Source organism: Indicator indicator, chromosome 20, assembly GCF_027791375.1.
Source record: "Indicator indicator isolate 239-I01 chromosome 20, UM_Iind_1.1, whole genome shotgun sequence".
NCBI classification, from domain to species: Eukaryota; Metazoa; Chordata; class Aves; order Piciformes; family Indicatoridae; genus Indicator; species Indicator indicator.
In genome coordinates, this window is record NC_072029.1 from 5,665,242 (window position 1) to 5,690,931 (window position 25,690).

Consider the following 25,690-nt stretch of genomic DNA (forward strand, 5'->3'; position numbering starts at 1 on the left):
CACAGCTTCCAAAACCTTCTGTGGGAGCCTCAGCTCCGGGCCAGCACCCACAGGGAAGGGGTTGTCCATGGGAAAGGGGTTACCCATGGGGAAGGAGGTGACCATGGGGAAGGGTGACCACAGAATGGAGGTGATCCATGAAATCCCTGGAGGCATTCAAGGTCAGTCTTAATGGCTCTCTGAGCAACCTGATCTAGTTGGGGATGTCCCTGCTGACTGCAATAGTCTTGCATTAGATGACCTCTAGAGCTCCCTTCCAAACCAACCTATTCCATAATCCCTGATTCCTTGGTGCCATTTCTGAGAGATGAGATGTTATTCCATGGTTCCATGATTCTATGTTGCACCCCAGCTTTCAGAGGCCACCATGCCCAGCACCTGGAACTATCAACTCCACGGCATCAGCCCTGGAGCCAAAGACACCATGACACTGCTGCAGAGAGGGGACATGTGTGAGACCCTGAGGCCATATCTCAGGGAGGTTGGTCTCCATCTGTGGGGTTGGGGATAGTGCAGACACTTGGCATCTGGAGGGTTGAGGGTTGGTGCACAAAGAGTGTGACCTGGTTCTCATTCACTTTATAGAGAGAATGGCTGTCCAGGAGGAGGTGGCCAGATATATCCACCAACAGCTTCTGCTGCACAAGGTATCTTCTTATGATGATGATGAAGACATCATCCTCTTCTTCTTCTACTTCTTCTACATCTTCTTATTCTTCTTCAGCAGCAGCAGGTTCTTTGTCGTCATCACTGTCTTCTTCTGTTGCATCACCATGTTGTTGTTCTTCTTCTTCCTCTTACCCTTCTTCTTCTTCTTTCTTCTTCTTGTTCTTCTTTTTCATCTTCTTCCTCTTCTTCATCTTCATCTCCTACTTAACTTTCATTTCTTCTGTTTTCACTATCCTCTTCTGCATCATCCTTTTCTGTCATCCCTTTTTTCTGCACCATCCTCTTCTTTCTCTTCTGCGTCATCCTTTTCTGCATCCTCCTTTCCTTCTGCATTGTCTCCTTCTTCTGTGTCAACCTCTTCTTCTTCTGTTAGGTTGAAGGTTGATCAACAAGGCACTTGTTGATCTTGAAGCTCTTTTCTGACCAAAACAATTATATGATTCTATGATTTTATTGAACTTCAGGGAGGGTGCATAAAGCATTTAGTTTCTCTACAAAGATTTAGATTCCAGGTTTAGAACTCCATCTTCTAAGGTTTGCAGCTGACCTCTGGGTTTGTATCTGTTACATTCCCAAAAGCTCTCTATTCTCTGTGGACAGTTGTAAAAATTTGTTGCTTAAATGCTAGAAGCCAAGTGTCAGATGTGAGCCAATATCAGAGAATCATAGAATCATATGGTAGAGGTTGGAAAGAACCTCTGAAGGTCATCAAATCCAACTCTCCTGCCAAAAAGGGTCACCTAGATCAGGTTGCACAGGAACAAGTCCAGGTGGGTTTTGAAAGTCTCCAGAGAAGGAGACTCCACAACCTCTCTGGGCAGCCTGCTCCAGTGCTGTCATGTTTACAGTACAGAAGTTTTTCCTCATGTTGAGGTGGAACTGCCTGGGTTCCAGTTTGTATCCATTGCCCCTCTTCCTATCACAGGACACCACTGAAAAGAGCCTGGCCCCTTCTTCTTGACACCCACCCCTCAGATATTTATAAACATTAATAAGATCTCCTCTCAATCTTCTCCAGACTAAACAGCCCCAGGTCTCTCAGCCTTTCCTCATGTGACAGATGTTCTAGTCCCTTCATCATCCTCATAGCCTCTGTTGGACTCTCTCCAGTATATCCCTGTCCCTCTTGAACTGGGGAGCCCAGAACTGGACACAATATTCCAGCTGCGGCCTCACCAGGGCAGAGTAGAGGGAGAGGAGAACCTCCCTTGACAGTATGGAAGTAGGAACTTCAGCACCGCTGTTATATCTTCCTTACTCAGACTCCTTTGTTTCTGGAAGCAGGTATGACTGGTACCCAACACAATCAGGGTCTGCTCTGCTTTGATATGCTTCATTTATGTATTTGCAGGCAATAATGGAGCAGGAATGCACGGAATGCCTGGTTTTAATCTGAGACCAAACCTGCCAAGGATGTACAATAGGAAGATCTGGGGAGTCATTTGTCTCTGTAACCTCATTCGTGCAAGCTTCAGGCAAGGACGTTTATCACTTTGCATTCCACCTCCTCCAGGAAACAGGCAGGGGAAGGCTGAGCAGCCAGCAACGCCTTGCAGAGCACGCTGTCGGTTGGGCAGGAAGAGGCATCCTTCCTTCCTTCCTCTTTGGGGCAACCTGGGCTGCTCTGATTCAGCCTGCACTGGTTTGTCTGGCTGAAAACCGACCTCCTTGCTGCAACATTAAGGACCCAGGATGGTCACTGTGTCCAGTTTTGGGCTCCCCAGTTCAAGAGAGACAGAGAAGTGCTGGAGAGAATCCAAGGGAGAGCCACGAGGATGATTAGGGGACTTGAGCATCTCCCCTGTGAAGAGAGACTGAGAGCCCTGGGGGTGTTTAGTCTGGAGAAGAGAAGGCTGAGAGGGGATCTGATCAATGTCTATCAATAGCTGAGGGGTGGGTGTCAGGAGGAGGGGGCCAGGCTCTTTTCGGTGGTTCACAGTGATAAGACAAGGAACAACAGGTTCAAACTTGAACATAGAATATTTCACCTCAACATGAGGAGAAACTCCATTACAATGAGGGTGACAGAGCCCTGGAACAGGCTCCCCAGGGGTGGTGTGGAGTCTCCTTCTCTAGAGACTTTCAAAACCCACCTGGATGCATTCCTGTGCAGACTACCCTAAGTGATGCTGCTCTGGCAGGGGGGTTGGACCTGATGATCTCTTGAGGTCCCTTCCAACCTCTGATATACTGTGAGACTGTGGCATGACAGCAACCAACAAAAGGCAAGGAGGAGAGACAACAGCTCTGACAGATCCAATTCACCTAACACTGTCCAGCTCCCTGAGGGTCCCAGGATGTTCAGTTTCAACATCAACAATTGATGAAAAAGCCACGCTTTGCACAAGAGAAAAAAAGCATCCATTTTTGCTTTGCAATGGGCACAGCCATCAAGCTGTTGCTGCTGAGGAATTTTAAAATAAGTACTTCACTATGACAAGAAAAGAAAGACCTTTAAGGAGCAAGCTGTGAAAACAGTTTGAGCACTCAGCAGTTGCATCATAACGGCCACACCGTAGGGGCACGAAGAGGGAAGGCGGCACAGGAAACATCACTCTGGCATTTCCTGCTCCCTGAGCACTTGACTGCAGAACCTCTGCTTATTTTTGTACATCATTTCCTAATGGAAGTTTCCTTCATGGAAAGAATGGAAAGGCAGCATCCCACAGCCCCCCCTCCCCTCAGCACACCTGGCCCAAAAGCATGGGATGCTGTGTGGTGCTGCCCTGGCCCCTCCAGAGAGATCAGCCCCACTGTAGCCTGCAAGACTGGGAGAAACAAAGGCTCCAGTGGGATCAAATACTTGGAGCACTCAAACACAAAAGCCCAGATGTGCTCAAACTGCAACTGCCACGAGGGTCATGGCTCAACCAAAACCCCACTTTTTCCCAGGAACAGCTAGAAGAGCTATAGAATCACAGAATGTGAAGGGTTGGAAGGGACCTCTGGAGATCAAGTCCAATCCCTCCTGCCAAAGCAGAATCACCTAGATCAAGTCACACAAGAACACATCCAGACAGGTTTTGAAAGTCTACAGAGAAGGAGACTCCACAACCTCTCTGGGCAGCCTGCTCCAGGGCTCCATCACCCTTAACAGTAAAGTTTTTCCTCATGTTGAGGTGGAAGTTCCTGTGTTCCAGTTTGTATGTATTGCCCCTTGTCTTATCACAGGACATCGCTGAAAAGAGCCTGGCCCCTTCTTGACACCCAGCCCTCAGATATTCATAAACATTCATAAGATCTCCTCTCACCCTTCTCTTCTCCAGGCTAAACAGGCCCATGTCTCAGCTTGTCCTCATCAGACAGATGTTCCAGTCCCTTCATCATTCCCCCAGCCTCTGTTGGACACTCTCTAGTATATCGCTGTCCCTCTTGAATGGGGAGCCCAGAACCAGACACAATACTCCAGCTGTGGCCTCGCCAGGGCACAGTAAATGGAGAGGAGAACCTCCCTTGCTTTTCCAAAGACTGTTGTTCCCCTAAATACTGGATCATGATTACATTACAGAAACCACTACAGCTACTTGGTAAGGTTGGGGATTTTTTTCATTATTGTTATTTTGTTAACATGAGCCAAAGAAAGTTTGTAGAGAAATCTGAAGTCTTTTAGCTGAATTTTTCCATCACAAGCTCTGCCTCAGGCTCAGTGTTTCTTTGGAAAGTTTCAGTCCCAGTCCCAGTAAAGTTTGGCTGAGCTATAAGCAAGGCCACAGACTGGAAAGAGCCAGAAAGCTTTAGTTATGGACAACATAACAATCTCAACCACTATTAACACATGCAAACACTCATGTATCTGGTGGACTTCCTCAAATTATGGGAAGATACACAGCTAATGACTGAATTAAGGACATGGAACTGTTAGAACAGGTCCAGAGGAGGCCACAAAGATGATCAGAAAGCTGGAACACCTCTGCTATAAAGAAAGGCTGAGTGGCCTGAGAGGGGTTGTTCAGCCTGGAGAACAGAAGGCTCCAGGGAGGCCTTAAAGCAGCCTTCCAGTACCTGAAGAGGGCTGCAGGAAAGCTGGGAAAGGACTGTTTACAAAGATATGGAGTGACAGGATGAGGGGGAATGACTTCAAACTGGAAGAAGATGGATTTAGATTAGATGTTAGGAGGACATTCTTCCCACGAGGGTAGTTTTCCAGAGAATTTATGGAGGCTTCAAGTATGGAAGTGTTGAAAACTGTTGGATAGGGGCTTGAGCAACTTGATCTACTGGGAGGTGTTCCTGCGCATGGCAGGGGGGTTGGAACCTTCCAACCCAAACCAGTCCATGATTCCATGAACTTCCAAATATAACACATAATGTCCCAGACTTATGAGAGTAGCTTCTTTAGGGTCCCATGTCCATGCAGACCGGTACGTGTAAACCCTAAGTCTAAGGGGGACAAAAGGGTTTGCCCACTTACCTGATGAATACAGCTGACAGATGAGAGTGCAGAGAGGTGGCAGAGCATCACAGCACACTGGCATCTCATCCTGCAAGGGGAGAGGATTTCTCTCATGCTGCCACTTTTCTGCACCTATAAATACCACAACTGATAGAATAGCAAGGTGTAAATGAAGGCATGAGCTGCTGCTGGCTCTAGCTCTGTCAGCAATGCCAGAACTACACCAACAATAAGCCATGGACTCACACAGCTCCTCTGAAATGGGCAGAAGTTGAACCTCCAGCTCGTGCTGGCTGCACCCATAAGCTTTTCAGTCACAGCCTGAGCCCCACTGGAAACCAACATTTTTCCTCCCAACAACACTGAGGCTTTTGGGGGCTTTTTGTTTGGTTGTTTTTTTTCTCTTACTCTGCTCATCAGGAAACCTCTGCTGACACTTCCACTGCATTGCATTCCTCCACAAACCCTCATCCTCCTCCCTCAGCCAGGATAATCCCCGAGCAATATGGCAGGCAGAGCCAGGACAAGCAGGACAAGAGGACATAACCAGGTGGATAGATGATGGTAGAGCAGTGGATGTGGTTCATCTTGAGCTCAGGGAAGCATTTGACACAGTCTTCCACAGCATCCCTGCAGCTAAACTGAGGAAGTGTGGTCTGGATGATCAGGTAGCAAGGTGGATGTGAACTGGTTGAAGGAGAGAAGTCAGAGGGCTGTGGTCAATGGGACAGAGTCTAGCTGCAGAGCTGTATTCCTCAGGGGTTGGTACTGGGATCAGTACTATTCAATATATTCATCAATGCCCTGAAGGAGGGAACAGAGGGTGTTGTCAGTAAGTCTGCTGATGACAGCAAACTGGGAGCAGCAGCTCACACACCTGAAGGCCGTGCTGCCATTCAGCAAGACCTAAACAGGCTGGAGAGCTGAGTGAGGAGAAATGGAATGAAATTCAACAAGGACAACTGTAGAATCTTGCATCTGGGAAAGAACAACCCCATGGACCTATATAGGTTGGGGACTGAGCTGTTGGAGAGCAGCTCTAGGGAAAAAGACCTGGAAGTCCTGGTGGACAACAGGATGACCATGAGCCAACAATGTGCCCTTGTGGCCAAGGCAAATGGCTTCCTGGGGTGTATTAGAGGACGTGTGGCTAATAGGTGGAGAGAGGTTCCCCTGCCCTGGTGAGGCCACATCTGAAATATTGTGTCCAGTTCTGGGCCCCTCAGTTCAAGAAGGACCTCAGGGAACTGCTTGAGAGAGTCCAGTGCAGAACCACAAAGATCCTGAAGCAAGTGGAACATCTCCCTGCTGAGGAAAGGCTGAGGGCCCTGGGACTTTTTAGAGGAGACTGACTTCATTCATGTTTATAAAGATGTACAGAGCAGTGTTGGGAGAATGGAGCCAGGCTCTGCTCAGTGATGTCCAATGACAGGATAAGGGGCAACAGATGCAAGCTGGAACAGAGGAGATTCCACAGGAACAGAAGGAAAAACTTTTTTGCTGTGAGGGTGCTGGAGCCCTGGAGCAGGCTGCCCAGAGAGGTTGTGGAGTCTCCTTCTCTGGAGACGTTCAAAACCTACCTGGATGTGTTCCTGTATGACCTGCTCTAGGTGCTCCTGCTCTGGCATGGGGGTTGGACTCACTGATTTCCTGAGGTCACTTCCAACCCCTAACATTCTGTGATTCTGTGAAAGACAATTTAACACAGTGTATTGCATCTAATAACCTCTGGGATGAAGTGATGTGGCTTTGCATGCAGCTCCACCTCCACTGAAATCAGCTTTTTCTACTGCACTGGTGGGAAAAGAGCCCCACTGTAAAACAGCACTATTCCAGCTGTATCTGCTTATCATTCTTGTTCTCAAATTCACCTAGGCAGGTAAGCATTACAGCTCAACTTGTAGGTGGATTTTCATGCAGATCCCACTGTGATCAAGTGTAGTCAGCTTGATTTCCAACAACCCTGTCAGATGGAAACTTACAGCTTGCTTCAAAACAAAGCTGAGTGGGATGATCTTTGATGTTACAAGCCCAGTAGGAGGGAAAGTAGATGAAAGGTGTGTGCGTGCCATTTTCTGCTGTTAAAATAATGCACAATGCAAAGTCAAAAAGAGCAGTTCAGTTGTAGTAAAATCAGCAGTGGCCTGCAGCAATATGACAGGAATAAGCAGACCTCTTGCAAAGAGAGCAGAGGAACAGCCTTCCCCTTGTACTTCTCTGCTGGTAGACTTTCCTGGGTAAACACGGACAACAGTGACAAAATCATCCCTTCGTCATGACAGAAGCATCAAAGATTTTACAATGAGGGTGGAGCTCACCAGTAGTGAACACCTTATCAGTCAGCCTTGGAATCTACACAACTGAACTAAAATATTGGCAAACTAATTGGTTCAAATGTGCTGCAAAACACCTCCCTTTCAAAAACCCTTTGGGAATATATTAGGGAATGTATAATACCCTCAACTTGCTCTTGAAAGCTCTTTGAATTTCAGCAAGAGGAGGGACCCAGCACCAGAAAAGAGCCTCTTCCCTGTCCCATGTCTTTATGTTATGGTTTGGCCAAGATATCAACCTACCAACATTCTTTTCAGTCTCATTCCCAACAGAAATGGTGGTGACACCAAAAAAATAACTTTTTTCAACTGAAGGCCAGGCCAGGTAGGACTATGGGAGTTGCTGTAGCACGGGAGGCTGAAGGCAAGGGGTGAGGGTGACAGCAAGGATCAGAGGGATACACAGCCCATTGCCTGCTCCTGGTGTCACTCCAGGAACCCATCCTCCATGCCCAAAATAACCCAAAATAACCATGTTATGCTGGATGGGACCAGTGCAGTTAGTCCTGTAACCCAAGCTGTGGTGCTCCTTTGGAGGTTCAGGTTTCAGACCCTGCTAACAAGAAATGTTGCTGGGAATTCCACACTGGGGAGGTGGAGAGATTGTTTTCACCTTTAAAAGAGCCAGACAACAAAGAAAGGTACCAAAGAGTTAGGATACTGTCATATAGCTGCTTGGGTGAGTTTAATTTAGTCCCTCTTGTGCATCTTTAACTACACAATCCTATATTATTAGGATTTGATGGTTTATTGTTTGGTTTGGTTTGGTTTTTTTCCAGGAGGCTTGAATCAGTGGTCAACAAACAACTACAGATATAAAGCATTCATCAGATTTCTGTAATGAATTAGGTTATTTATAAGGAAATAATTAGCTCCTTGAAACTCAGTGTTAAATACATTTCACTATCTGTAACTTTGGAGGAGAATCTGGTTGTGGATAGGTAACTCTGAATGTTTCATAAACCTTAGTTCCAAAACAAAACTACTTTATTTTTATTCCTGAGGAATACTGAAACCTAGATATTCCTGATTCATTTGCTGCACTCCCAAAAAAGGGAGAGGGAGAGGGAGAGGGAGAGAGGGAGAGGGAGAGGGAGAGGGAGAGGGAGAGGGAGAGGGAGAGGGAGAGGGAGAGGGAGAGGGAGAGGGAGAGGGAGAGGGAGAGGGAGAGGGAGAGGGAGAGGGAGAGGGAGGTTTGACCCACACCAGCTCCTTCAGGAAAGCCAAACTGAGCCCAAGCAGCCATTTAGGAAACGCTGGCTGCTCAGAGACACAGGGGGGATGGGGCGGAAAGCCGCGGCTTGTGTATTTTTAAGCCCGTGGGTCAAACCGACAGCGTGCCCCCACTCCCCCCCCTGAGCAAAAGATACTCCCGAGACGCCGCAGCCTCCCCGGCCTTTGAACCCTGCGGTTGAGCTTCGAGCCCTGTTTTCCGCAGGAAACGAGACAAGCTCACCCGCTGCTGCCCGTCCCTGCCCGCCGCTGCCCGCCCCCTCCGGTAAAACTGCCAGGCACCGCAGAGGCGCGAAGGTCCCGCAGGAACCGGGCGAAAGCCGGGGCCTGGCTGCCCTGGGGCAGGGGGAGCGGTGCTTCCATCCCGGGGCTGAGCAGGGACTGGAAGGAGGCAGGGATGCCGCTGGACAGGATCGATGTGTTGAGTTGGGAGGGGGGGGCTGATGGGATAACTTGTGGTCCCCAAGAACGGGTACCGGACAGTGTCCCTGCCTGCTCTGTGTCCGCCTACCCCGGGGAGGGGGCGTCTCGGCGTTCCCCCGGAGCATCGCCCTGGAGCGCCGGGCTTTCTGGCAGCCTGGCGAATTCCCTGGTCGCCCGGGATGTTCCCAAATCTCTTGTAGGCCCTTCCCTTAGGGCATGGTTCATGCCATCCAAAGTGACATCGAGGAGAGTTTTTTTCCCTGCCGAAACAGCCGGCAAAGGTCGCGGCTTGCCCTGCGCACCCCTCGCCCCTTTCTCCAAACCTCCCCCCGCCGCGGAATGGGCTGGGGGCAGGCGAGGCACCGTGGTTTAACCCTTCCCTGCCTCCTCTACCTCCCTGGAAACTGAGTTCTCTTGCCGTATGAGGAGGGTAAATTGTCCCCCCTTTGGGGAAGGATTTTCTGCAGATGGTAAATCCGTGCTCTGAGTTCGTATTTATTTGTAACACACCTTCTTAATACCTGAAAGATCACAAAACAGGGCTCACACCTTGCATGCTTCTATACACTCTTATTTACAGGATCCCCGTTTTCCCAGGACTTCTTATTTTTTGTCCTGGGAACCAAGGGAAAAAATCAGGGACAGCAAACTCAGTGAAAACCAAAGAATAATTGGGTAAGTTCATAGCTCTCCCCCGTCTTGGCAGCTAGCAGGGTTAGACCTTAGTGCAAATAGCTGGGAATCCTACTGGGGGGTGTTTTCACAGGAAAAAAAATAACTATAAAAGGATTTCAAGAAGGCAGCAAATGCAAAGCAGGAGAGAAGCACTTTCCCTTGCAATGCTCATTCATAGATCTGCCTGGTTTACTTTATTTAAAAAAAAAAAAAAAGAGACAATGTCCATTGCTCTGAGACCAAGATGTGAGCTGTGAGCTCTAGGGTAGCATTTTAAACCAGAAGATGTCATCAGATTTTTTTATTTAAGATTGACAAAATAAAATATTTTTTTTTACATTTGTCATTGATTCCTGGGAAAACATTTCCTAGATTCAGTGAATGGCTTCTAAGTGCTGTACAAGTGGCACAAATGAGTTTTATTTGTTTCAAAGTCCCTTCACCATACCTGTAATGTAAAATGCCTCTGCATACATGCTCCAAACAGAACCATTTCCAGAGTGGGGTTTTTTTCCACGGTTAGGTTTGGCTAGAAGGAAACAAGCTATTGTTATTTTATTTTCTTTCACTGAGAAAGTATTAGTGAGACTGGAAGTACTCCTTCCCCAGGGAAGTGGTGGAGCCACCATACCTGGAGGAATTTAAAAGATGTGTAGATGTACTGCTAAGAGATATGGTTCAGCAGTGACTTGGCGGTGCTGGGTATATGGTTGGACTTGATGATCTTAAAGGTCTCCTCCAACAACAAACAATTCTGATTCCATGATCAAAATCCATGGATCTATCTAGCACTGGTACTCAAATTTCACAAGGTGATTTTTGTGTGTGTGTGTGTAAAGTGCACCAATGTCTTTCCCTCTCTGTAAAATCCCTGCTTTGTATCCCTTGACAGAGCACTTTCTAAAGTCTAATTAATATTTAGATATTTTTTTCCAAGTGCTGTCTGGAGCTGTTTTCATTAACATTTTTGTTTGACTAGGCTGAAAAAGGGTTAAAAGTAACTAGAGCTTCACAGTCAACAGCAAGCTATTGAAATGTATGATGATCCCTGCAGCAAAGGGAAGAGGATAGCAATACAACAGCAGCCTCTCTTGGGGTAAAGTCAGGATTTAATAACCTGGGACCACAGCAATTGTTCCAATCAAGCAAAAGGAAGCGCAAAATATTTTCAAGTCCAATCTATTTCCTCATGTTTATTTTGATCGAGGTGCCCTCAGATAAATAGCCCTTTTCCACAGAAGGCAATAGAAATGTCAGCATGGACTCCAGGGAGATCAGGATTGATGCTCGGACATCATGTGGGAACATTTATTTAATATTCCACAAAACAGAGCAGTCAAAGAGTCAACATTCCCTGTCCAGCCTCTCCCTGGTTTGTCAGATTTTTTTTATGTTATTGTTTTGATTTTGTTGTTGTTGTTATTACTGTTCAACCGAATCATTGTCCTAGAATTCCATGACAGAAAAGATCTAGTGGATCGAGCTATCCGTCCCCCTTTGAATGCAATGCTTCTTGGTGTTGTTTTTTCACTGATGCCTCACAGAGGGCAGTTTTTAAGTGTCCCAGGTGATAAAGACTCCTCAAAGAGCCTTGCTGCACGCTGTAATGGATCCTGGGCCATGATCAAATCCTGCTGTTTCTTGCTATGCAGGAAGTCTTTCCAAATTAGTCTAACACCAGGACGGAGCACTGTGACTAATAGGCATAACTGCACTGCTCAGGCTCTCTGCAAGCAGGTTCTGTAGGGAAAACATCAGCACCGACTGTGCTTGAGTGTTCCATGGAGTAAGGGGCAACGTCTCAGAGGGGGAAAAAAATATAATAATATGGGTTTGAGAGTTCAGTGGTATGGATTTGAGAGTTTTAAGCCTGAGATGCCTCACTCTGGAAGTACTTTGTCCATAACATCTCCAGAGAAGCTGAAAGAAAATTAAAATCTACCAGAGAGCAGCCTCCAGGGCAGCGCTTCAGGATCTTCACATGATTTCAATGAATCTCACTGAGTTTGGGCTAAGCAGAGCTTGGACAAAGTTTGGCCCTGGGTGTTAAATTCTATGAATCTACAAAAAAACACCCAGCCTAGAGGAGCAGAGACATTTTGTTCAACATTGGCCACTCATTCTAACCTGCTTCATCCAGTGTTGCATCCAGGAACTTGTGTCCAACATAAAGCATAATTTCCAGGAAGCCTTAAAAGCAGCAAATTACAGTGAATTAGCCACTTGCTTGGCATTGTCCTACAGATCAGTGCTTTCCCTCACATGTGAATTTAGCTGGCTCCAGTTTCCAGCTCCTCATGCATGCTATTCCTTTCCCCACTAGGTTAAGAAGACCTCCTACACCTCACATTTCCATCTCTTGAGGGTATTTCATGTTGCAATCCAGCCCCCAAGAAAAGATACATTGCCAGAGCACCTTACAGGATGTTTTTAGGTTTCAAAACATAATGGTGGGAGGAGAATGTCTCTTCCCCATGCTCTTCAAATGTCAAAATTCCTTCAAAAGAAACCAGACAGCAAGACAGGGCATCATTATCCTGCCTGGATATGAAGTTGAGGGAATGGCTTGTAAAGGGAAGGATGGACATAAAAGTATAAACTGAGTAGTTGTAAGAGAGAGAGATCCAAGAAGCTGCATTTTGGTGTTAGTTGAGAATTAAATTTTATTTTGTTAGGGGCTCACACAGAAATTCCTGTTACTTGATTGATTAAATATTCCTATGAAGCTTTCTCTTTTTCTTCCTAATACTGGCTGTTGGCCTTCAAGATGCAGAGAAAGGGGAAAAAAAAAAGCTTTAAAAGAGCATAGAAAAAGTCAGGATTGTCCTATCCTTTAGTGAAATCCAAATGAAAGTTCTTGTGGTCCCTTCTCCATGATGCCTTGTGGAGGCTTGGATGGGAGAGCTGTACCCTGTAGATCAGCCTGCCTGAGGAACCATGGCTGCTCTGCTCAGGGAAGTTCCAAGGGCCACCAGAGAGGTTCCCAGGGTTGGAGGGGTCCCAAGGAGATCCTGGAGGTTCTGGTCACAGGTCCTGTGGGTTACCACAGTTCCAGGTGACTGCAGCTACATAGATGGATCCTTGGAATTGAAACTGATCCTGAAAAATGAACGCAAACCTCCTTCCCAGTTTAAAACACACAGTGGTTGCCAGCTTAGGGTTCTGACTCAAATTTCAATGTTGGGAAACATAATCTCTACAGTTAAGTTCATTACTGTGAACTTGTTTGAGCCCTGGACACAGAATGTGTTCGGTGTTGTCAGAGCCACACAGCATCGGTCGCGGGCAGGGATCGGCTACTGCCGCAGCCAAATTCCCTGCTATTGGCCCTGCGATGTGTCTGCTTTAGGGAGGAAAATGTGTCCCGTTCTGGCAAGGGGGACAGAATGCTTGGGATGCTGAGGGTGCCTTTGTCAAGAGGAGATGCTTTGGCTAAAAAGGGGGGATGAGGCGCCTGATCCGCTGCTGCTGCTGCTACTATCACGATCATCCTGGCGTATCACGACACGCTGCGCTGGACTCTCTGGGAATGCTGCTTTCTCACGGCACACCTCGCCTCCTCGGGATTTTCTAGCCTTTCCCTCAAACGTCAGATTAACCAGTACATCTCCGTGTGCTGGTTTAATTCTCTTCGGCAAGAACCAAGGGTGAGACATCGCCTCTCTCTCCCCCTCTCGCCGCCCATGCCCCCTCCTGTCGGGCAAGCTTTCCACATCTCGGGATCTTTTCCAGTCGGGACAGGCCCAGCGCTAATTTCCTGGTACTCCGCGGAAACTTCCAGCGGAAAACAAAAGCTCAGGCGACAGTACGCAGATATGACCCGTCCTTGCTTCAGGGCTGCGCTGGGCCCTTTCACTTAACACAGCCGGCGGAGACGGTCGGGGACTGCTCCGCGCAGAGCCGCTCAGCGTCACGTAGAGCCGCGCAGAACCGTGCAGAGCCGCTCAGACCCGCGCAGCGCCGCAGAGCCGCGCCAGCTGTCATCGCTCAGCTCTGCGGCGCTGCGCGGAGCTGCGCGGAAGGGCCTCCTAGTCGCTACCACCATAGGCGGGAGCCTACAAATCACAGTTTAAAAAACACGAGGAGGGAAGCTGGTCGTGCTTAATGGCCTGTGCGGAACAGCAGCTCTGCCGCAGATTCGTCTTCATTAATTCCCTCCCGCTCCCAAACCCGTATCCCCGGCTAGAGACGAGCGAAACTCGGCATTTTCAGAGCAACGACCGCGTCTTTGCGCAGTCCAGAGGCACCCCCAGCTCCGGCGCCTGCCTTCTAGGTTCCAGTTCGGAGGGTGAAAGCCGGGCGGACGCGGGTGTCCCGGTGGGATTCGCTGGTGCCCACCGATCCATCGCACCGGTAGCCCCAGGGACTTCCCTAACAGACACTCCGTGCTGTCACCGCACCTAAACCAACACACAGAGTTTTAAATAAAAACTCTTTTTCATTTAAAAATGAAAACTCATCGAAGTGAGGCCGACGGAGGCGGGGGACACCGCGGAGGAGAGCGCACGGTGGCGCATCCCACACCCTGATGAGGCGGGGAGGGTGGGAGGGGCCGCACCGACTTTCTCCAAAACCTGTCTTGTCGCCCTCGTATTTTTTTAATCTTAACCAGTTCCTTTGGTTTGATCCACGGGCGACAGGAGAAGAGCAGGGGAGGATGCTTCGCACCAATAGCGTCTCTGGGAACGTCCCGTTCCGCTGCCTCGGAGGCTCGGCCCGCAGACTCGGCGCCCCGCGCAGCTCCCGCCTCCTGAAACGGAACTGTTGCCGTGCCCGTGTGCTCGGGAGGGAGACGATGACGTGGAAGAGTATCTGCCCGAGCTGCCGGCCCGGACCCCGCGCTTAAACTGCCCAGGGCTTTGCGCGCTGCCGGCTCAGCTCGGGGATGCTCTCTTCTTTTCCCATTTTTATCCTTTTTTTTTTTCACTCTCCATCCAGAGCCAGCGCCCCTAGTAGGGCGAGGGAACTCTGTGCGGCGGTCAGTCCCGGGGGCACTAGGTGGGTGACAGGGAGTGTCGGTACCTCGGGGACGAGCGGGTTGGTCCCCGCCATGAGGTGAGCGAGTCCTATGGTCGAGGGTCGGACCCCGTTAGCAGCACCGCGGTCATCGGAGGAGTCCGTTCGGCCCGGGCAGTCCCACTGACTGGCCCCTCGGTGATGATCCCGCCACACGGTGAAGCCGTGGTTGTCCCGCCACCTCTGCCCCGACCAATCCACCCGGTGCGGTGCAGGCCCCGGCTCCCGCGTGGAAAATCACGCTGGGGGGAGCACTCCGCGCTTCTCTGACACGCACCGCAAAGCCAGCAATGCCTTCACGGGAAGGGGGGACCCACGGAGGGAGACGGCAGCAGCACCGACGGTGTTTCGGGAGGGGATCCGCGGCAGTGCTGCTGCTGCCGCTTACCGCTCGTTCCACCTTAAGAGATCCTGCCCCTTTAAGGGGTGGTGCTGCCGCCGAGCCGCTGCTGAGCCGTCGCCACCCTGCAGGGGGCGCTGCCGGCCCGCGTTTGGCGCCGCCAGCGGCGAGCGGGGGCCGCAGCCACGGATAGAGCCCTGGGCCGGCGGCGGATCGAGCTTTCCCCAGCGGTTTCTCCCGACCAGGCGGTTTCCCCTGGCCCCAGCGGCTTCTCCCGGCACAGCATCCGCCGCTGCGGACGAGCTGGCTCCCCCCTCACCGCTGCCTTTGTTTTCCCGGTGGCCGAGAGCAGTGTCCTCCCCCGGGTCCTCCCCGCGGGGGCCCCTCGCAGGTGCGATGAAGCAGAGTGTTCCCCCGCTGCCCCCCAGGCCCCCGGTTTCACGCTCCGGGAGTGACGGGCGGTCTCTGCTGCCGTGCTCGGGGCCGGGCAGGCGGGTGGGAGTGCCGCAGGTTTGACTTCGGCAGCTCGAGTCCCGCTGCCGGCCGGCCACCGGCAATCTACAAGGCTCCGCCGCGGCCCGGGCTGCGGGGCCGGCGGGTGACGGGTGCGAGGTCGCCTGAGCACATCGTTTGCACATCCCCCGGGACAGCACCCAAAACGAACGCGGGGAGCAGCGGGGCCGCCCCCACCCTGCCCAGAGCTTGGCAGCGCACGTTACCGGGTGCCCTGCCTTTGTTCCAACTCCCCGGCGACTTAAATCATCTCTCCCTCCTAAATCGAAACATAATCAGACTGATTTTTGCTTAAGAGCCTAGATGAATTAAAATAATCTTAATTTTGACGTGACGTGAACCTTATTTTTCTTGAGAATAGCGAGAATAAAGCAGTCATTAATTAAAAACAAGATGTCTCCGTATAAAGATGGTATCGAGATGTGCGGAGGCTTTGAGTCATTGGCCATATTAGTAAATGTGTAATTGAACATTTAGATAATCATCGGGTTGGTTTGTGGGCCTATGTTTTAACCTGAAAGCACTACATTTCTTTGGCAGCATTGCCAGGGTCCTAATTATTCGTATTTCTATTCGCCGAATAAATGAACCCGTCCTTGTTTCTATTGTGCAAGGCAATGACTCCTGAGCCTTGATAACTGATCGAAAATTTGATAACAAGGTACCCTGCCCTCCCGGCCACACTCCCTGGTTAAGCGCTTCGTCCTGCACCAGGAACCCAGGGAGTGTTTCTGTCCCCAAAGAGAGGACGAACCGAACACAACTGTATCTCTAACACGCCGGCCCTGTGCTGGACCCCGGGAGCTGCTCTTTCGGCTTCAGCATCCGGAGGTAGTTTTGAAGATGGGCAAATGGTGATGGGGAAGGGGGCTCAGCGCCTCTCAGGGATCTAGCCCTTCTCTGGCACACACCCTTATCTTCTTTCTTTCTTTCTTTCTTTCTGTCTTTCTTTCTTTGTTTCTTGCTGTGTTTGTTTCTTTCTGTCTTGCTTTCTTTCTTTCTTTCTTTCTTTCTTTCTTTCTTTCTTTCTTTCTTTCTTTCTTTTCTTTCTTTCTTTCTTCTTTCTTTCTTTCTTTCTTTCTTTCTTTCTTTCTTTCTTTCTTTCTTTCTTTCTTTCTTTCTTTCTTTCTTTCTTTCTTTTTCTTTTTCTTTCTTTTTTTCCTCCCCCTCCCAAATTCGTCAGAAACAGACTTTATTCAGAGACAGACGGTGTCCCAAATGGAATCCCATGGCAGCCTTCGCGATCGCCTCTCCTGATTTTCCAGGCTGTTTTGGTTTTTCCTCACCCCTTTATTTTCCTCTCATGATTTTTTTTCCTCTCGTGCTTACTTTGTTTTGGGTTTGTTTTCTTTCTTTTTTTTTTTTCTCTTTCTTTTTCTTTTTCTTCTTTTTTTTTTTTCCTGGGGATTTGTGATATAAAATGTGTAGCAAAGGAAAATTGAATCATATCTAATTAGTTATTGATATCAATCCATCAAATAGGCTGCTTATGAAGTTATTCCTGCACTGTGCGCCTATTCCCACTTCAGCCTGGAGCAAGAGCTGCAGCTCCCAGAAATATGTTTTACCTTGTATTCAGTGCTCTGTCATCAGCAAGATTTTGAGTTTATAAAGTTAATTTCCTCCTTTTAAACGCTGCCTGAAATCTTCACGCTATTTCTTACTCTATTTGGGGGCTTTGAGCAATTAAAGGAGTATAAAGGAATAATTTCTTCCCTCTTTTTTTTTTTCTTTTTTTTTCCTCCTCTCTTTTCTCAGAATTGGTATTTTCCCACTATCATTTAGAATGAAATAGGATTTTTAAAAGATCCAGAGTTCTAATCTCGGTTGATGTTTTGGTGTATTCACGGTAATGAGTCCTATTCCCTCGGGTCATGAAGCCCCCAAATGTCAATCAAGCAAACTGATTCAGAAATGCCATTGTTCGACTCCCACGTCACTCGCCTTCCTCTCATTTTACTTAACAATACCGGAGTTCTCTGATCACTCACTCGGAATATGGGCATTATCTGTGGAAAATGCACAAAGTGTCTTGATCTTTGGCTGGCAGCTCCTGTTGGAGGCTTTCCGCCGAGCAGACGCTCTGTGTTTATACTTCTGCGCCCTGCACTTTATTACAGCTCGGAGGAGCCAATGAATATCTTGAAAGCAAACCGTGCCATAAATCCGTCAAAAATTAATTTGTCTGTAGAGATGTTACATTTCTATTTCCGCGGCACGGGCTGTGGCCCCGCTCCGTGCAGACCCAACCGGGAAGGGGGGAGGGGGGAGTCCATCCCACCGCCGAGGGGTCGGTGGATGTACACGCGTGGGAGATGCCCCCACACACATACACCACCACCCGCGCAGCACACAGCTCATGGGCATCGGGATGGGGCGTCCCGGTGGGAAGCGAACGGCACCCGCGTCTCAAAGAGGGGTGGAACAGCCTTCCCTCAGCGGGTCGTGGAAATGCCATTTGGAATGCTTCTGCTGGGCAGTGCGTAGGGACACCCACTCCGCGCCCACCTCCCGCCAGTCCCGGGCGCCGGGGGTGTCCCCGAAGTCACTTCTTTGTCCTCGCCGGGTCAGAGTTGGGGCGGCAGCTCAGCCGCGGCTCCTCAGGTGCTGGATCCCCATGGTGCGTCCCTGGAGGCGTGGGGTGGGGCGGCCAGCACTGCCCAGGGGCTTGCGGAGAGCCCGGGGAGGGGAATTAGTGCTATCCCTCTCCCGTCCGGAGCACGGGCTCTCCTCTGGCTGCCAGGCATGAACGTCGTCTTCATTTAAAATTAGTGGCATAAGCTCCCCACCCCCAGCCTCAGCATTTAAAGTGCCTTTTGTCTCTTCATTTCACTTAAGCAAGGTTTTTGTCGCCGGTTGCCAAGTTCTATTAATGCAGAATTTAATCGGGAAGCGCTGTGCCCTGGTCCCAGCAAGACGGGAGCAGCAGATTCTGAGGCCTGAGACGGCAGAAAACATATCCCTCAGTGGTTATGGCTAATACCTTACCATTTAATGTCGCCTTCAGTAAAAACCACTTACGTGGCAGCAACTTTTTTTTTAACCGAAAGGAAAAGCTGTCTCTTTATTGTTTTTTTAATTTTTTTTTCTCTCCAACATGCAGCAATCACGCCCGACTCTGGAATACGAAACCGAAAAGGTTTTCTCTGAAGAGAAGGGCCTTAATTACTGGATTCCGTGTACAAGTAATCCAAAGGCACACTTAAAAGGAAATTTAATAGCGCCAGTTTCTATTTCATCCTGACTCGCATGTGTCCTCTGACTGGATGCTCACAGCCGCCTCTCCCAACAGAGCTCGAGCACTTCCCGCTCCATTTTGTTCGCGATCTGTTGGCAATATCCCATTCTCCCTGCATTGGGAATAAATGGAAAGCCTTCCCCGGGATTAAAACCTTAGATTTTCCCCTTTGCTAACCAGTAAAGAAGGAGAGAGGGACGAGAGGAAATGAAATTGTTATGGAGATTACAGTGTGTGTCACCGTGCTTTGGCCAGTCCGCGGGTTTTGTCGCGGAACGGTTAAGTGCAAACTTGTATTTCCCTTCACAAGAATGGACAATTTTTCTCGCTTGTTTGCAGTTTTCCAAAGTTCTACACACAAATCAGTGAACCTTAAGAGACCCTTTCACTCTTTTATTGTGAATATTTGTCAGTGCTCGGGGCCAGTGATTGCAGTGACAGGTGAATCCAGGGGCCCAGCGATGGCATCCCAACTTCATAGGTTTGGGAATGCAAAAGACTACCGGCCTTTTCACTCGGGATGTGGCAGTCAACAGGTTCACATTTTCTGGGCTGTAATTCCTTCTGCCCTGCAGCCGAGCGCCAGCAGAGTAAACCCCATCCAGGGAGGAGGAGGGAGGTGGCCTGCCCGGTTTAGGGAGCCAAACTTCAACCCCATCCCCAGCGCCGAGGAGGGCTCCCGGAGAAACGCCTCACTCCTCCTCTCCCCCCTCTTTAATTGTCATTCCGTCCTTTAATTATTAATTAAAGCCGAGAAGTAGAGCGGGGGGTGGGGGGTGGGGGGTGTGCGGATAAGGAAGAGAAGAGAGGGGTTGGGGCAGTGGGGGGAGTGCAGGGAGGGCTGGGGCGCAGAGCTTTGTTTGCCGCTTTAATTGGCCTGGCTACAAAGGGGCTACAGGGCTGGGGGCGGCCCGGTGTTGCTCCCCTCCAGAGCCGGTGCAGGGACGCGTTCACGCTGCCGCCGGCCCGGAGACCCAGGCAAAACCGGCCCCGTCGCCCTGCACGGGATTCCGGCTGCGGGAAAGCCCCGTTGCTCTCCGGCCCGACGCGTTGCCCTGCCCCGGTTGAAGGCTGCTCCGCCGCCGGGAGGCCTTTCCCTGTCCCGAGCATCGCAGCCGGGATGGATATTTAATCCGTCTCTCGCTGGACAAAGACCAATCATTTTTTACCGCGGAGAAACTCCATTGAAATTAGGGTAACCTTTAGGGTTATACCCTAAACCAGAACCCGAGTACTTGAAAGATGCTTGCCCGGCCGTCTCCTAACCTGAACAAAAAGGATCCAAGGGGGGGAAAATATCACTTTTTTTTCCCCTCCTCCTCTCAACAAAGAATTTCCAATCATTTCATCTTGGGGGTGAATTTTTATTCCCGTGTCCACTCAGGGTATTGAAATCGATCGCTGCAATATTTAATATATTAGTGTCTTGGAGTCTTCTGTCTGTAAAGATGAGGTTATTTCTTGTCTGGTTACGTCCCTTCCTGTAACAGCTCATTCTGTACATTTGTCTGCTGTATCTAATTATTATAGTGTGCATTAAAAACACAGTAATTAAAGGCTGCAGTTGGTTTTCTAATTATGTGAAAAATCCAACGCAGGTCAAATAAAGGTATATTAAGAGCACAAACTCCCAAATAAATTCAGGCACTTGATCAACAAACTCGACAAATATCTGAGGGCATAACCACAACATTGAAAGTAACTATTTTTTCATTATGTGAGGTTTATATAATGTACCCTTCATTTTTTGTTTAACTTTCCTATAGTGACCTGTCCCATAACCTTGTAATCCACTGTGGGATATAGCTTTCTGGCCTCTTTCCTTTTGTTATGCCTCTACAGGTTTCCAGCTTAGATGCCCTTTTTTTTTTTCTCCCCCTTCTCTTTCTTGGTAAACGCATGTTTAAAAAATATTTGACCTGTTTGACTTAGAGACGTGCACAGACATCTGTGGATTGGGTTAGGCTTAGGGTACCTATGTGATTTCATGATTTTCCTAACGCAACACCTGAAAATTAAAAATAATCGCCCTTCAGTGTTGGGGGAAATTTGTGCATTAGCAGCGTTTGCAAATGTCAGTGACTCCTCCGTGTGAGGAGGGTTTTAATATACACAAATAGATGTTTTGACGATCTCTTTGAGGGCACATGCTAAATTCTAGAAAATGTCCTGGCACAACCGAGTTTTTGCCACCTCATCTTGCTGGCATCCCTTGGGAAAAGAAGTAAGTAGGCTAAAAGATCTGTGGCACCTTGGATGAAAGCATGAGGTAGACAGCAGGCTCGGTAGCTTCGCATTTTCCACTTCCCCGGGAGCTAGAGAGGCTCTTGGAAAACGCTGTCATCCCAGCCGGAGTCAGGGCGACCAGGTTCAGCTTTTAATCACAGCCCAACTCTTCTCGCCAGGAGAAGGTTGTGTTTGCAGGTACTGCTGAGCATTGCGAAATAAAGATGAAAAGGCAGCAAAGGTGCTGCTGTTTCTTTAGGAGTTACAGAGTGGGTCTGCTCGACTCGGCCGTGCCTATGAGGAGCCTCTTGAGCACCTCTGTGGGCAGATCCAGCTAATTTGCAGAGGAAAACCCCTTTTCTTTCATCAGTTATCTTCAGGAACCTTGGGCCGGTGGAGATGCAAAAATGTTAATCGCTATCATGTCTATGCAAAGCTATTAAGGCTATTGATTCTTAACTTTCTCAGCGAAGACAAATTTGCCATATGTCGATGTGTAAACACTTTGGAATAAAATTAAAACCAGCTCTTGTGCAATTGTCACTGCACTTGATTCTAATACAAGCTATCAGATGTTTGTGCAGCTTGTCATTCCAAATGATCAGACGTTGCTAAACCCAAATACGAGCAGTAAATTTTCTCTGTAAGGCAGCTTGAGTCTGCAGGTTTTGGGAAGCCAAAGCAGCTTGCACGAAGCTGCAGCAAAAAAATGATCCAGCAGTTTGTGCCAGCTGGGAGCCGCCGAGTTCCCGATGAACTCCCGGAGGTTTTCCCAAAGTGATGTTACCCAAATCCTGTACACAACGGGAGGAAGAAAGGCAGCAGCACAGAAGCCTCCGGTGGAGGAACCGGGCTTCGGGTTGTGATTTTCCCGGGAATACTCGAGGCATCCATGCGCTGCTGTTTGCAGAGAAGGAGGCAGAGAGGCCTCAGGAAAGGCAGGAGCCTCATTGCAGTCGCTGATGAGGAATCACTGCCGGGTGTCCTCCTTTTTGCCCCACGAGCAATGCAAACATGTATAAAGGTTTCCAACTTTCAGGTGTGTTTGGAGTTCACCTCCTTTCAAGGCTCTGCCTTTTCCGGGGACGGAACAAATACCACCAAGTGCTCTGCGTGGAGGACGAAAGATATCAGCGATTATCTGGAGAGCCTTTCTATTTATCGCAGTTAGATAGGGCAATACAAACCTTCATGGACTTGATGAATGGCAGGGCTTGTGTAGAATTAATACATTTTACAGGCCCCTTTACGGGAGAAGGATACAGAAATCATAATGGAATTAATTGGATTTTACTAGCAAAATTTGTAAACCCCAGGTAACCATTTATAAACTTCCCTTAAAATGTAAGAAAGACTGCGACATCACAGCCAAGAAGAGCTGACATTATTTTATAGCGTGTATCAAACGCCATTCCCTCTTTTCTTCTCCCACAGCATTTAGCTTGAACATCTTTTTCCCTCCGGCGAACATAGCAAGATTTTGACGAGGGCGATTATGTCATAGCGGGAAACAACCTGAAAATCCTTCTCCTGCTTATAATGTGCTACTTCAAACCTCCACTGCAGACACAGGCAAGTTTTTCAAGTGGTCTGGAAAACTGCAGGCAGAATAGCACGTTATCGCGATTTACCCTCATGCATATTGCCGTGTCCACCCAAACAGAAATGATCACTTCCAAAAGCGAACAACCTTTTTGTTTCTCCCCCCTCCTCCCGCCCATACTAGATGATATTTCTGGGTTTGGTATTGTCTCGGGCAGTTTACTCCTGAATCCCGGAACACAAAAGCATGGCGGGTAAATATAAAACATCTGTTGGCACAGGTTATGTGGCGGTTTTAACACTCGCAGCCCCCTTCACACGCATCTCCACAAAGGCACAAAGCCCCTGGAACCCCCAGCAAATGCACTGCGCCGGGGGGTGCTCGGGGACAGCAGGGGGGGCTGCTCCGGCAGCATCACCGAGCTGGACCGGGAGGCCGGGGCCGGTGATCGCTGAGCCTCGCCATCAGCAAGGGCTTTTCCAAAGCTCTGTTTGTTTGTTAGTTTGTTTATTTTTGCTCGGGAAGGCAGAGAAAGGGGAATGACAGGATGAAATATAATACAAAGATGTGAAGTGACCCGAGCGGCAGCTGAAGGCGAGGATTTAGCCGGGAAGTGTTTCCCAGCTAAAGTCTCCACTGCTCTTCGGGGAAAACCAAATGCAGGTTGATGGAAACATCCTGTTTTGAGGGAAATGGACTGTACAGCCCCTATCTAGCTGCTCCGACACCACTAATCAGCCTGGAAAAGCACTGCGGGCGCAAGTCCCGGAGAAAAGGGAGCTGTGCATCCGACACGTTTGCAATTCAATCCCGATCCTAGAAAGGCAGTTTGGAAAACCGCTGGGCTCCGAGGGGCAGGGCTGGGTCTGCGGCGGCCTCTCCGCGGCTCGGCCCCTCCGGAGAGCCACGACGTCCGCTGCCTGCGAGAAGGGGCGAGGGGAAGTCAACAGATGTGGGCTGTACAGAAATCCGTGGAACAAGTGCTTTAAACCCAGGGGGATTTCTCCTAATAGCGAAATCAGAGGGAGAGAGATTTCGGGAAAGAGAATAGCCCGATATAAGTTTCTGGAGTGGAATTCACATTTCAACGCGATTTGTATTTTATAAATACGCAGCCACGTGCACGCAGGAGGCGTTCCGATGGAACCATGTTTCTGCTCCAGCAGCTGGGGAGCCCCCGCAATCTGGCTCCGGGGTACTCCCCACAATCCGGGAGCTGGACTTCCCCTGCAGTGGGAGACGTCGGTGCGGAGTTTGGGGAGGTTCTTTGCAGCTCCCTTATCCCCCCTCCCCAGCCCCCATGGGAAGAAAGAGACCCAAGGTTCTGTCTCCTGTTTGTCTAAGGGGAATGGCGGCGAGGGAGGCCAAGGGCCGCGTTGGAGCAGGGCGATGTCGGGCCCCCTACACCCGCCTCGCCGGGAACCTGTATTCCTCGGGGTGGGGGGAACGGGCACCCCGGAATGCCAGCTGCGCGGCAGGAGGGCAGCGCGGCAGCTAACAAAGGCGGGAAGCGGCCCCTCCACGTGTACGTTGCCACGGCGGGACTGGCAGGGTCAGCCCTGCGCCGGGAGAACCGGCTGGGCCCACCACAGGGCCGTTCCGCGCCGCTGCTTCCCGTGCGGCCGGGACGAGAGAAGGGGAGTCACCCCCGTGCCGAGATCCTGGCGCTTCCCAGCCATGCCCGGCGCGGGGCTGCTGCGGGACGCGCAAATGCCTGCATGGTCGCTGCCAATGAGCCATCCCGCTCGATCCCGCTGCCCCGGCCCGACCTCGTCCCCACGGCCCGGCCAGTCCGCGTATCCTGTCCCCGCCGCCCAAAGGTCACTGCGGCTGGTGCCGTCCTCTCGCTACAGGCCACATTAGGGGAGCGGCCATTTACTGCCCCTGGATTGCACCGGAGACCGGGTTAGCCCATAAAGCCATTCACACTCAACAATGGGGATTTTCTCAACAATTAACAAGAAACAACATAATAAAGCCATTTACAAAGCCCTCGCTATTTACTATAAATTAGCCACTCTTTAAGAGACCAGTGCGTAATTTCACACGCTTTACAGCCCCGACTGCATTTTCGACGCAAGAGCAAATAGCCCTGTTGCACTTTCCGCGCTGACCTCTCTCCCTGTCCCCTCCCCAGGCCGGCTCCGCGGGGACGGAGGGCACACGGCTCACTGGCCGCCGCCCGGGCCCCCTTCGTCAGCCCCTCGCTCGGCAGCTGCCCCGAGGACTCCGCGGAACCACTGCGGGCTTTCCCCCGTGGCTTTTCACCGGCCGCAGCTCCCCGCTCACGGAGACTTGTAGGGCAGGAGGCGGCGGAGCCGAGGCCGCGCCACAGGAGAGCCCGGGAAGATGGACGCCCCAGTGGAGGACACGGCGGGGGGAGCCTGGTGGGTTCCGTGGCCCCACCGAGAAACCGCTTTGAAGGGTGGGAGCCCCCGGGAGCCCAGCAGGCAACCGCGCCGCCCCGTTCGGCCGCGGGGAGCCGCTCCGGGAGCGGCGGAGCCGGGCCACAGTGCCAGGGAGAAGCTTGTGGCGCCGGGCAAGATGGCGGCCCGAGGCGCGCTGTCCCCCGGGCCCGCCGCGCAGGGGCCGCCCCGCCGCCGAGCAGGCCCGAGGGCCGACTCTCCCCCCGCGCCCCGGCCCTGCGCCTTTTTTTTTTCTCCTCTTTTTTTCCTTTTTTTTAAAAAATGTCTCTCTTCAGCCTTTTTTTTTTTTTTTTTTTTTTTTTGGTTTTGTTTTGTTTTGTTTTTGTTTTAGTCTCCAGACGGTGGCTGTTGAGGCAGCAAAGCGGCGGCCAGCGCAGGCAGCGCGCTGCGCGGAGCAGGGCCGGCGGCACTCCTGCCGGCCTCCCCCCTGTTTACAAACACAGCTGTTGCCGTATATTTGCAATGCTAAGGATAAAGCCACCAGCAGCGAGGAGCAAACGAGAGATGGTGCGGGAGAGGGGTCCTCGGCATCTGGAAAGGACAGGGCGCCTTGTTTTTAAAACTGTCAATTCTCTCAACCCCTATTGTGAGCGCTTCATGCAAAACATCTCGGGCCTTTTAAAGCGGGGGCTTGTGAGGCCGCCTCGGAGTGAAAGGAAGAG